Raw genomic sequence first — 12,496 nt, 5'->3', positions numbered from 1 at the left:
GGGTCTAACATACAGGTAGAAGGTTTAGATGAAGCAAAATTTTAGATAGCTCAGAAAGCTCTACTGCTTTCTAAACAGTTCAAACACTGCGCAGATTCTAAAGATTCCTCCAATGCTGCCTCACTTACTGAGGACGAGGGTAATCATGTTTGGGAGGATGCCAATTATTTTATTTTAATGGCATCAATTTTATTTATGAAGAATCCCATAAAATCATTACTACTAAGAGCTAAGGGAATGGATGGATCAACAGAGCTGTGGCTCTGGGTAAGTTTGGCAACTGTATAAAGAGAAATCTAGGATTATTTTTACTCTCTTCAATTAATGATGAAAAATATGCTGCTCTCAACTCTGCGGAGGGTCTTGTTATACAACAATAGTCTGTCTCTCAGATTAAGTAGGATTCCTCTTGGTGGTAGAGCGCCATTTTCTTTCCATTCCTAACATTGGGCTTCAAGGAACGCAGCTCTGAATTAAACCAAGGAGCCAGCTTCCTGTGAATAATCACCTCTTTTTCAGGGAGCTACATTGTCTAATGCAGAACGCAATGAGGAAGTCAGATTGTTAGCAAAGGTATCGATTTGTGAATGGGAAAGAAACAGCAATGCTGCCATCTACAGGGCATTTCTGCAATACTGAGGATATTAAAAAGGGGACAGAGTCTTTAAGTTTGATACAGCATTTCCGATAAAAATCTACTATAATGGAACCCTCTTTTGGGGGTGGAGAACTCAGTTAGATTAAACTCAAATGTTATTAAAAAATGATCAGACAGGACAGGGTTGTGAGAGAATACTGTTAATTCTTCACAATCAATGCCATATGTCAGAACAAGGTCTAAAGTATGGAGCCGAGAGTGCGTCGGTTTATGCACATTTGAGCAAAACCAATTGAATCTAGGATAGTTTTAAAGGCTACACTAAGGTTATCACATTCAGTGTCAACATGGATGTTAAAAATCACCCACTATAATAACCTTATCAGTATTTAACACCAAATCAGATAAGAAATCTGACAACTCATCCAAAAACTGAGTGTAAGGGCCTGGTGGACGATACAAAACAACAAACAGAAGAGGTTTATTGCTTTGCAGTTTGGATGAGGGAAACTGAGGGTTAAATGTTCAAAAGAACTGTAATTATTAGTTGGCCTGGGACTAATTAATAAATCAGACTGAAAGATAGTTGCCACTCCTCCTCCTCTTCCCACAGATCTGGAAATGTGGAAATTTGAATAACTGGAGGGGGTTGACTCATTTATACTAACGTAGTCCTCTTGTAGCCAGGTTTCTGTGAGACAAAACAAATCAATCTGATTATCAGAAATCAATTCATTAACTAACAAAGTCTTTAGAGGGAGAGACCTTATATTTATAGACCACATTTTATTGTTTTATTTTTAGGTTCAAGGTGAACCGTATTGATTTTTATTAGGTTTTTATGATTTGTTCCTTTTAGATCAGTTTTTGATCTGTTAAGTTTTGGCCGTGGGAAAGACACAAAACCGTCTCAATAGGATTGGTGTAACAGTAAGAAGCCGCAGAGAGGGTGTGTTAAACTACGGCTCTGCTTCATGGTCTGGACCCTGGGTTGTCAGCATTAGGAGAACTTAATACCGGCCAGGTTCCTAGAAAAGACTGCACCCTCCAAAGTAGGATGGATGCCGTCTCTCCGATCAGACCAGGTTTTCCCCAGAAATTCTCTCACAGTTATCAATGTAGCCCAGGTCGTTTCTGGACACCACCTAGACAACCAGCGGTTAATGATGACATGCGGCTAAACATGTCATCACTGGTCAGATCAGCAGGGACCAGAGAAAATTACAGAGTCCGACATAGTTTTAGCAAACTCACAAACCGAAGCAACACCAACTTTGGTGACCTCTGATCGGCGTGACCGGTGTCATTACCGCCAGCGTGAATAACAATTTTGCGGTATTTACGCTTATCCTTAGCCAGTAGTTTTAAGTAGGATTCTATGTCGCCTGTTCTGGCCCCTGGTAGGCATTTAACTATGGTCCCTGGTTTCTTTAGTGCCCATTTCTCATTATGGAGCTGCCAATAATTAAGGTCGGCTCCTCGGCGAGATTGTCGCTCAGAGGGGAAAATTTAAGAGAACGCAGATGGGTTGGTGGTGATCTGGGGTCTGTAATCTAGAGCTATGCTTCCTACGAACTGTCACCTAGCCAGCCTGGTACCAGGCTGCTCGGGTGCTACTGCTTTAGGTTCGCTACGTGAAGTTACTCTATGCGGCTCCGCGCTATGCAAAAGAGCGGCTATCAGCTGGTTTTTCAACAGCACGGAGCCGGGTCTCCAATTCTGACACCCTCGCCTCCAAAGCTACACAAAACACTACATTTATTACATGTACCATCATCACTAAAGGAGGCAGAGGAATAACTGAACATCTGACACAGAGAGCAGCAGATAGGAGACTTAGTCAGGGACGGAGAAGCCATTATGAGGCTAAGGCTTGGCTAGCGCTAGGCTAACGCTAGGCTAACGCCCTATTATCACGCCAAAGAACAACCCGGTGAAACACGAGGAGTTCCCAAACTTGATGAGCAGCCACAGACAATGTTTTAAAAGTGCTTATGTTTGGAAACAGATGTTACAGCGCAAGAGGTTTAAAGATAAAAAGCGAGAGAGCCTGGAGCAAAGCTCCGTCGTTCACACAGCAACAACAGGAAGTGACACAATACGCCTTACCGCAAACAGGAAGTCCGCGAGCCAATCAAAATCTTGTAAGTCTCTCATTAAAAACAAGAAACTTTGCCGTTAAAGGGAGAAAGTTATATAGTTATAGGAAGTTGCCTTGTCAGCCGTCTGTACGGCATGTTTACAGTGTCCTCCACAGATGGATCTCATGGCTGATCCAAGGTCGGTGGTGTGGGGAGAACCCGATAGGGGGTGGTCAATTTGCATATTTTCGAAACATTTAGATATAACATTTAAATATAGATTTAACATTTAGATATAGATTTAACATTTACGTTAACATTTAACATTTAGATATAGATTTACATTTAGATTTAAATGTAACATTTAGATATAGATTTAGCATTTAGATGTAAATTAACATTTAGATATAGATTTTGTCATGATTTTGTCTTGGATGAACCCGGACACAGCACACACACACACACACAGAGCTGGTTTCCAAAGGTTTATTGAGACAGCAGGTAGTGGATGATGAAGCCAAAGTCATTTACCAGACGGAGGTTGCAGGGGTACGGGAACTGGCAGGTGAGAACAGACCGGAGCAAACAGGACCAGGACCAGGACCAGGACCAGGACCAGGAGACGAGCATGAACGAGACAGGCATGGTGTTCAGGAGACTGAGACGAATCGGCAACGAGGACAACTGAAGGTGAGTCTTATAGTGGTGAGAGCAGGTGGAGCGAGTCCGTGGCTGATGCAGTCCTGTCAGGTGTTCCCAATCAGGGCTGCACTGAGGAAGGAACGAGGAGTGTTCAGAATGCAGCCTTCAGGCTGCATCATGACAGATTTAACATTTAGAATTAAATTTAACATTTAGATATAGATTAAACATTTAGATATAAATTTAACATTTACATTTAACATTTAACATTTAGATATAGATTTAACATTTAGATTTAAATTTAACATTTAAATATAGATTTAACATTTAGATATAGATTAACATTTAGATTTAAATTTAACATTTCGTATATAGATTTAACATTTACATTTAGATATAGATTTACATTTAGATATAGATTTAGCATTTAGATATAGATTTAACATTTACATTAACATTTAGATTTAAATTTAACATTTAGATATAGATTTAACATTTAGATATAGATTTAACATTTACATTTAACATTTAACATTTAGATATAGATTTAATATTTAGATATAGATTTAACATTTAGATTTAAATTTAAGATTTAGATTATTTAACATTAGATTTAAATTTAAGATTTAGATATAGATTTAACATTTAGATTTAACATTTAGATATAGATTTAACATTTAGATTTAACATTTAACATTAGATATAGATTTAACATTTAGAATAGATTTAGCATTTAGATTTAACATTTAACATTTAGATATAGATTTAACTTTAGATATAGATTTAACATTTAGATTTAAATTTAACATTAGATATAGATTTAACATTTAGATTTAAATTTAACATTTATATATAGATTTAACATTTAGATATAGATTTAACATTTAGATTTAAATTTAACATTTATATATAGATTTAACATTTAGATTAACATTTAACATTTAGATATAGATTTAACATTTAGATATAGATTTAACATTTACATTTAACATTTAGATATAGATTTAACATTTACATTTAACATTTAACATTTAGATATACATTTAACATTTAGATATAGATTTAACATTTAGATTTAAATTTAACATTTAGATATAGATTTAACATTTACATTTAACATTTAGATATAGATTTAACATTTAGATTTAAATTTAACATTTAGATATAGATTTAACATTTAGATATAGATTTAACATTTAGATATAGATTTAGCATTTAGATTTAACATTTAACATTTAGATATAGATTTAACATTTAGATTTAAATTTAACATTTAGATATAGATTTAACATTTAGATTTAACATTTAACATTTAGATATAGATTTAACATTTAGATATAGATTTAACATTTAGATATAGATTTAACATTTACATTTAACATTTAGATATAGATTTAACATTTACATTTAACATTTAGATATACATTTAACATTTAGATATAGATTTAACATTTAGATTTAAATTTAACATTTAGATATAGATTTAACATTTAGATTTAAATTTAACATTTGGATATAGATTTAACATTTAGATTTAACATTTAACATTTACATATAGATTTAACATTTAGATATAGATTTAATTCACATTTACATTTACATTTAGATATAGATTTAAACATTTAGATGTAAATTTAACATTTAGATATACATTTAACATTTAGATATAGATTTTAACATTTAGATTTAAATTTAACATTTAGATTAGATTTAACATTTACATTAACATTTAACATTTAGATATAGATTTAACATTTAGATATAGATTTAGCATTTAGATATAGATTTAACATTTACATTTAACATTTAGATTTAAATTTAACATTTAGATATAGATTTAACACTTTATAAACATATTGTTGACAATTGCATATAAGATCTTGTTTATTGTGAATTTCTGTCTTAAATGTGAGAAATGTTTATGTGTGTGTGTTTGGGAAAATTAAGTACCACTAGGTATTTTCTTTTCATTTAAAAACAGTGGGATTGTGAGTAACAAGCCACTTGTGGATGTTGTAAGCAAGAATTCCCCACTCGAAAGAGTTGAAGTGAGAATTACAACAGGTATTTTATTGTTACCCCACGGTGTGAAAATCCCAGCCTATAGAAAACCCTGTGTGTTACAGGACTGGACCAAATTTATAAAAATGGCAAAGGGACAAAGTAAAACATTAAAACAGCTCTAGAATAAGGACTGGAAATTCATTGAACAGCAGGACCCTGTTAAAATAAAACATTTAGCTACATGCGTAAAAGAATACATCGCAGGTTTAAGGGGTGATTTACAAACAAAAAATAGCTAAAATTCCAGGAAGCTATTATCAATAAATGAAGAGATTTAACAGGGGATCCCAGAGAAACAAATTGGGAGTTTTTGAAAACACGGCGGTTAGACAAGGAGGTTCCATAGGAGAAAAAAAGTGTTGCAGAACACCCTTTGCTTGCAAGCTGTCTGATATGTTGTCTTTGTCATATCTTGTCCAACATAATGTGTCGTTTAAAATGGGATCATTGTGTTTGAATGAGTAAAGGAGAGACTGCTTGAATGCGGCTGTGAAGAGTGAGAGAGAGAGAGAGAGAGAGAGAGAGTGTGTGTGTGTGTGTGTGTGTGTGTGTGTGTGTGTGTGTGTGTGTGTGTGTGTGTGTGTGTGTGTGGAGGGGTTAAGGGGTTACATGGGGTGAGAGGTGTCATAAAATGGGGAGGGGGTCAGGAAGTGGAGGGGGTGACATATGTCATAAATCAAGGGTCATAAATCAAGTTTTGACATAAGGTGCAGCCTATGTCTCTCTAATCAGGCATCAGAATGTGCACCGCTACTCAAACCCAGAAATTCAGACCCCTCCACAAGGGCGCTATAACAAAAAAAGGCATTTCGGCCTATAACCACCAAACTACTGGTCCCACACTAAAAAAAACCTTCATATCACTTTGTTTAATGGATTATTCTGCATCATAAAGGGAATTGGCACACCTTTCGCTTCCCAGCTACTTTTCGCGCTACATAGCTACAAAGGTTAAACCTTTCTTGTTAAACTCCTCCTACATTTTTGTGCAATCCACGCAAAACTCCATATATAACCGTGTAATGGACAATAAAAAAAGTTATCACGGCGGATTTTTTTAATTTTGACTTTTTCGAAAAGTAATGCTAAAGTGATTGTTAGCTAGCTAGCTCTAAATATAATTGCTTATTATTCTCAAACCATAACAGATTTGAACATGTCCTTCATAACCCACACTCCAAAAAAGATTTACCACACGTGTCCTGTGTTTGAGGATTGTCCATCACTAGGGGGCGCTGTGATGTCAAGAAATCTACTACGTAAGAATGGCTGTTTGGATTTTTACAAGACCTTCTTTATTCCCTTCTAGTCATAGCCCTGAACTAAAGTAGTAAATATGGTAATGATTGAAAACAAGTGGGCAAGGCCTATTTCCAAAAGTGTGAAAAAAAACCCTGAAAACTATAAAAATGTACCTAAAATCAATGTTTTGGGTGTAATCAGCTCAGATTTTAAGGATGTATTCTTCAAATAAGGTGTAACAATTCTCTCACAGCATGTATTGAAGTTTTTGAAAGTTGTACACTGTTTTTTTAAAAGTGAAAATGGAGAAATCAATGTATTTTCCACAAACTATTTGTACCCGGAGAGAATCCACGCATGCACAGGGAAAACATGCAAACATCACGCAGAAAGACCCATGGTTGGATTTGAACCCAGAACCTTCTTGCTGCAAGGAACCAGTGCTACTCCCTATGCCACTGTGCAGCCCAATGAGTAACTAATTTAATGCCTTTTCATGCTCTTTGAATGCTCTTAGAAATAATTTTAAAGCCATCAACAAGTACACATGACTCTCCTATATATACAGTCATATGAAAAAGTTTGGGCACCCCTATTAATCCTAATTATTTTTATTTCTAAATATATGGGTGCGTGCAACAGCTATTTCAGTTTAATATATCTGATAACTGATGGACACAGTAATATTTCAGTATTTAATTGAGGTTTATTGAACTAAAAGAAAATGTGAAATATGCATTAAAACAAACATTGACAGGTGCAAAAATTTGGGTACCCTAATCATTTTATTGATTTGAATACCCTTAACTACTTTTCACTGACTAACTGAAACACAAAATTGGTTTGGTAACTTCATTAAGATTTGAACTTCATAGCCAGGTGTATCCAATCATGAGAAAATGTATTTAAGGTGGCCAGTTGCAAGTTGTTCTCCTGTTTGAATCTCCTCTGAAGATTCATCATGGGCACCTCAAAACAACTCTCAAATGATCTGAAAACAAAGACTGTTCAACATAGTCGTTCAGGGGAAGGATACAAGAAGTTGTCTCAGATATTTAAACTGTCAGTTTCCACTGTGAGGAACATAGTAAGGAAATGGAAGACCACAGGGACAGTTTCTTGTTAAGCCCAGAAATGGCAGGCCAAGAAAAATATCAGAGAGGCAGAGAAGAAGAATGGTGGGAACGGTCAAGGACAACCCACAGACCACCTCCACAGACCTGCAGCATCATCTTGCTGCAGATGGTGTCACTGTGCATCGTTCAACAATTCAGCGCACTTTGCACCAGGAGAGGCTGTATGGGAGAGTGATGCGACAGAAGCCTTTTCTGCAAGCACGCCACAAACAGAGTCGCTTGAGATATGCAAAAGTACATTTGGACAAGCCAGCTTCATTTTGGAATAAGGTTCTGTGGACTAATGAAACAATGATTGAGTTGTTTGGTCATAAAGAAAGGTATTATGCATGGCAGCAAAAAAAAACACAGTGTTCCCAAGAAAAACACTTGCTACCCACTGTAAAATTTGGTGGCGGTTCCATCATGCTTTGGGGCTGCGTTGCCAATGCGGGCACTGGAAATCTTGTTAAAGTTGAGGGTCGCATGGATTCCATTCAATATCAGCAGATTCTTGAGAATAATGTTCAAGAATCAGTTACGAAGTTGAAGTTACGCCAGGGATGGATATTTCAGCAAGACAATGATCCAAAACACCACTCCAAATCTACTGTGGCATTCATGCAGAGGAACAATTACAATGTTCTGGAATGGCCATCCCAATCCCCAGACCTGAATATCATTGAACATCTGTGGGATGATTTGAAGCAGGCTGTCCATGCTCGACGACCATCAAACTTAACTGAGCTGGAATTGTTTTGCAAAGAAGAATGGTCAAAAATCCCTTCATCCAGGATCCAGGAACTCATTAAAATCTACAGTAAGTGACTAGAGGTTGTTGTTTTTGCAAAAGGAGGATCTACTAAATATTAATGTCACTTTTTTTGCTGGGGTGCCCATATTTTTGCACCTGTCAAATTTTGTTTTGTTTTCTGTTAGTACAATAAACCTCAATTCAGTACTGAAATATTACTGTGTCCATCAGTTATTACATATATCAAACTGAAATAGCTGTTGCACACACCCAAATATTTAGAAATAAAAATAATAAAGATTAATAGGGGTGCCCAAACTTTTTCATATGACTGTATATATATATATATATATATATATATATATATATATATATATATATATATATATATATATATATATATCCCGCTCTGTCCCACAGAAAGAGGCTTAATAAGCTGGTGAGGAAGGCCATTTCTGTCCTGGGGCTGCACTCTGGACTCGGTGGAGGAAGTGGCTGAAAGGAGGGTGTTGTCCAAGCTCACATCATGGACAACATCTTTCACCCCCCTGCACCAGACTGTAGAGGAGCTGAGAAGCTCCTTTAGTGACTCAGACACCCCTGTCTGTAATAAGGAGCGCTACCACAGGTCAATTATACCTGCTGCTATCATACTATACAATGCTGCACTATAAACTGTATTAACTTGTGCAATAACTAGTATGCAATTCTATTTTGCAATAACCTGTACAATAATCCTGTTAAATAATCCTGTTGATAAGTGACTTCAGCTATGTAGTCATCTCACTACCTCACTGTTGTTCTTTACCTGGTACACTTTAATGAATAGAGTCAATCCATTTGTATATAAGCCACCATGAATGTACATAAGTCACCTTAAATCTCTGCTTTATTTTCTTTATATATATATTTTTTTGATACACTGTATATATGAGGACACACTGTTTATACCTTAATGACCCTTTTCCTCCTTTTGGCACCTTCTTTTGATACAAGACCAGTTCCACATTGTTTTAATGTTGAGTGTGCATCAGTTTGTAATTGTATGTCTATAGAAGCTGGTCTTTAAAATTTCACTTAGTATTCAGCTGTGAGGATAGAGAGAAAGAAGAGAAGATGACAGAGGAAGAATCAGGTCAGACAGGGGAAAGGTTGGTCTAATATTAGGTGGAAGTGAGGGAACAGCTTAATCCCAAGCAATAATGTTAAAACATTATGTTTAAAAACTGTATTAAGATCTGCATTTTTTACAACTTTTCTATTTTTTTGACCATATCACTCAGTTGAGAATGCCACAGACAAGGTGTGAAGGAGACAGACATGATAGAAGATAGAAGAGACAAGTGATGACATCAGGTAGGAATAATTACATTAGGGAGGAAACAAAAACCTTTATACCATGATGGTTTGAATTTCTGATCACCATCTTTCATTGTGTTTTTTTTGGGTAAATTAGTGCAGGCAGACAGTGAGTCAATCACCACAAAGGAGAATGTTCTCTACGGGTACTCCGGCTTCCTCCCACAGTCCAAAAACATGACTGTTAATAAATGACACATGAATGGGAGCTTGATAAGAACACTAATTACACATTTGTTTCTGTTTTCGAACAGACAACAAAGCCTCATGTCTGCCGACCATCTCAATGCCCGAGCCAGAACTGAACACTCATTGCCATTCAGCTCAATTGTCTCCTGCAAGTGGAGGAACAAAAAAAGGACTTACGAAGTTTGGGAAGAAGAAGCCCGAGAACTATGATATTTTATTCTGAAACAGAGAACAGACACCTGAGAACCCTGAGCCAACGACATATGCGTGATTAGATTCACGTCTGCCATGTGCTCTGAATAGCGTTCTTAACATACTGGCTTTTTTCATATTGTGTTACTGTGTTTTTCAACTGCTCTGTTCCACTCACTTACATGACCCTTTTTGATTTCCTGTGTTATGACATTTATACAGTGATGTTGCATTATGTTGATCAATATTGTTTTATGATAAAGAATGGAAACTGTCTGCTTCAGACACACACCAAGACCTACATTTTATGCAATCTTTTTGCTTTGATATAAGGAGAACCAGGATCTGCATGGCACCAAAGATCCTTAAAATACTTGGTAATAGTAATTCTCAAATTCAATACTGGGACTTTTGGCTAATTTTGGCCAAGAGCAGGATTTCCCTGAGGGTCTTATCAGTTTTTACCTTCTCTTAGGTTCTTTAAAATATTTGAGGTGAGGTTTATCCAGCAAGCGTTGATAACTCAATTATAACTGCAATTAGAGTTTAATCCTTACTCCATTTACCACCAACCAATGATAATGTCTCTGTATTAATCTCAGGTGTTAACCTAAAAAGAGGTAACTCTGTATTCTGAAAAGCCATGCAACTCTGGATTAAAATAAACAAACATTCAAACATTATTATTCCACACGTTGTTATTTATTGAACCAAAAGCAATTCCCTGTTACAGTAATTATTCTAATTCAACAACCTAGGAAACTCTACTCACTACTAAAATAAACATGCAAAATTAGATGAAAATAAACAAGCCAAAAATGGATTAAAATGAGAGGTAGCAAATCTTAGTTCAACTCAGTTGTTTAAACATCACATACAAGACGTCGGCACTTGACGTAGCAGCATTGAAAGACAAAACAGCTCTGAGAAACTGGATGGATGCTTTACTCTTTTCCAACAAGCTAGCTAACAGCTTAGCTACGCTGCACCTTCCCAAGATGGCGACTTTGATGACACACAACCTACGACCTTGCGTGATGCACGAGGAGGAGGTCCAAATGATGTCTTTAGTGCACAGCTAGTAGGGTGTGTTGACTAGGGAGGTAGTGCTGAATGAGGAATTCAAAGAAAATGCGAGAACTAGAAGAGGGGTGCATAAAGAGATTGAACTGAAAAGAGAAAGGGAAAAGATGGAGAAATCGGCTCTCAGCGGAGCCACTTATAAGAACCACAAACCAAAACACAGCCAAAATCACTTACAAAATGCATGCACATATATCTGAAATATCCAGCAGTTAAAACAAACTCCGTCTAGGAGTAATTAAGCATTAAACTAAACCCTAATACTTCTGCCCAGGCACAAGAATATATCACCTTATGGGTGAAAAGAGAAATAAAAGGGAAAAGGCCCCTTTTACTTGTGTTGTCTCACGGCGCTTCTGGTGCTTTGTTTGGCCAAAACTAAAGCGTGGTCCGATGATCACTGGGAGACAACGGCTCTCAGTTTTTGATCAAAGTGGATTCAAAGTACTTTTTAAAGTCGACCTCCTGCACATTAAGCAGGGATGAGTTGCTTCGGAAGATCTCGGTCCAGCGAGAAATTGAGCACGTGGCACGGGGGAGGGAGGGGGGAAATCCCAACGGAATGAACAGCTGTGGGTGTCTTCCCAGTCTGGCGGGGCGCCAAGTAAGAAGGATCAATGCAGCGCGTCCATTGCTTAACCCCCTCCATAGCAACGTTATCTCGTAGCTAGGGTCGGTGGCCATGATGGGAGGTATTGCATGATGGGAGTTGGTGTCCATTTTGACCACATTGCATCATGGGAAAGCAGTCTGTCACGTCCTGAACTGGCGTAACATTTTGGAGGATGCCAATTTTATATAGATTTTATAAAATGTTACATAAATTTTATATATGAAGAATCCCATAAAGTCATTACTGCTAAGAGCTAAGGGAATGGATGGATCAATGAAGCTGTGACTCTGAAAAAGTTTGGGAGCTGTACTGAAAATAAATCTAGAATTATTTTTATTCTCCTCATTTAATGATGAAAAATATGCTACTCTAACTCTGCGAAGGGTCTTTTTATACAACAATAGACTATCTTTACATATTAGGTAGGATTCCTCTTGGTGTGTAGACCTCAGACTTTAACTATTGCACTATTGAGTCCTGCCACCTTCAGAAGTTTTCTGATGACTCAGCAATAGTTGCCTGCATTGAAAAGGGGGATGAGAGTGAATAGGACTGTGGTGGGCA

General features: G+C 36.6%; 1 long non-coding RNA gene across 1 annotated transcript; it reads left to right on the top strand.

The window, feature by feature from the left end:
* The first annotated feature begins 9,226 nt into the window (after positions 1–9,226).
* On the top strand, positions 9,227–10,873 carry LOC118562256. The gene is made up of 3 exons (XR_004930544.1): positions 9,227–9,852; positions 9,953–10,001; positions 10,110–10,873. It is a non-coding gene; the product is annotated as an uncharacterized LOC118562256 (long non-coding RNA).
* The last annotated feature ends 1,623 nt before the right edge of the window (positions 10,874–12,496 follow it).

The sequence above is a fragment of the Fundulus heteroclitus genome, unplaced genomic scaffold, assembly GCF_011125445.2.
Source record: "Fundulus heteroclitus isolate FHET01 unplaced genomic scaffold, MU-UCD_Fhet_4.1 scaffold_84, whole genome shotgun sequence".
Classification (NCBI taxonomy): Eukaryota; Metazoa; Chordata; class Actinopteri; order Cyprinodontiformes; family Fundulidae; genus Fundulus; species Fundulus heteroclitus.
This window is presented reverse-complemented; position numbering and strand designations above follow the sequence as displayed.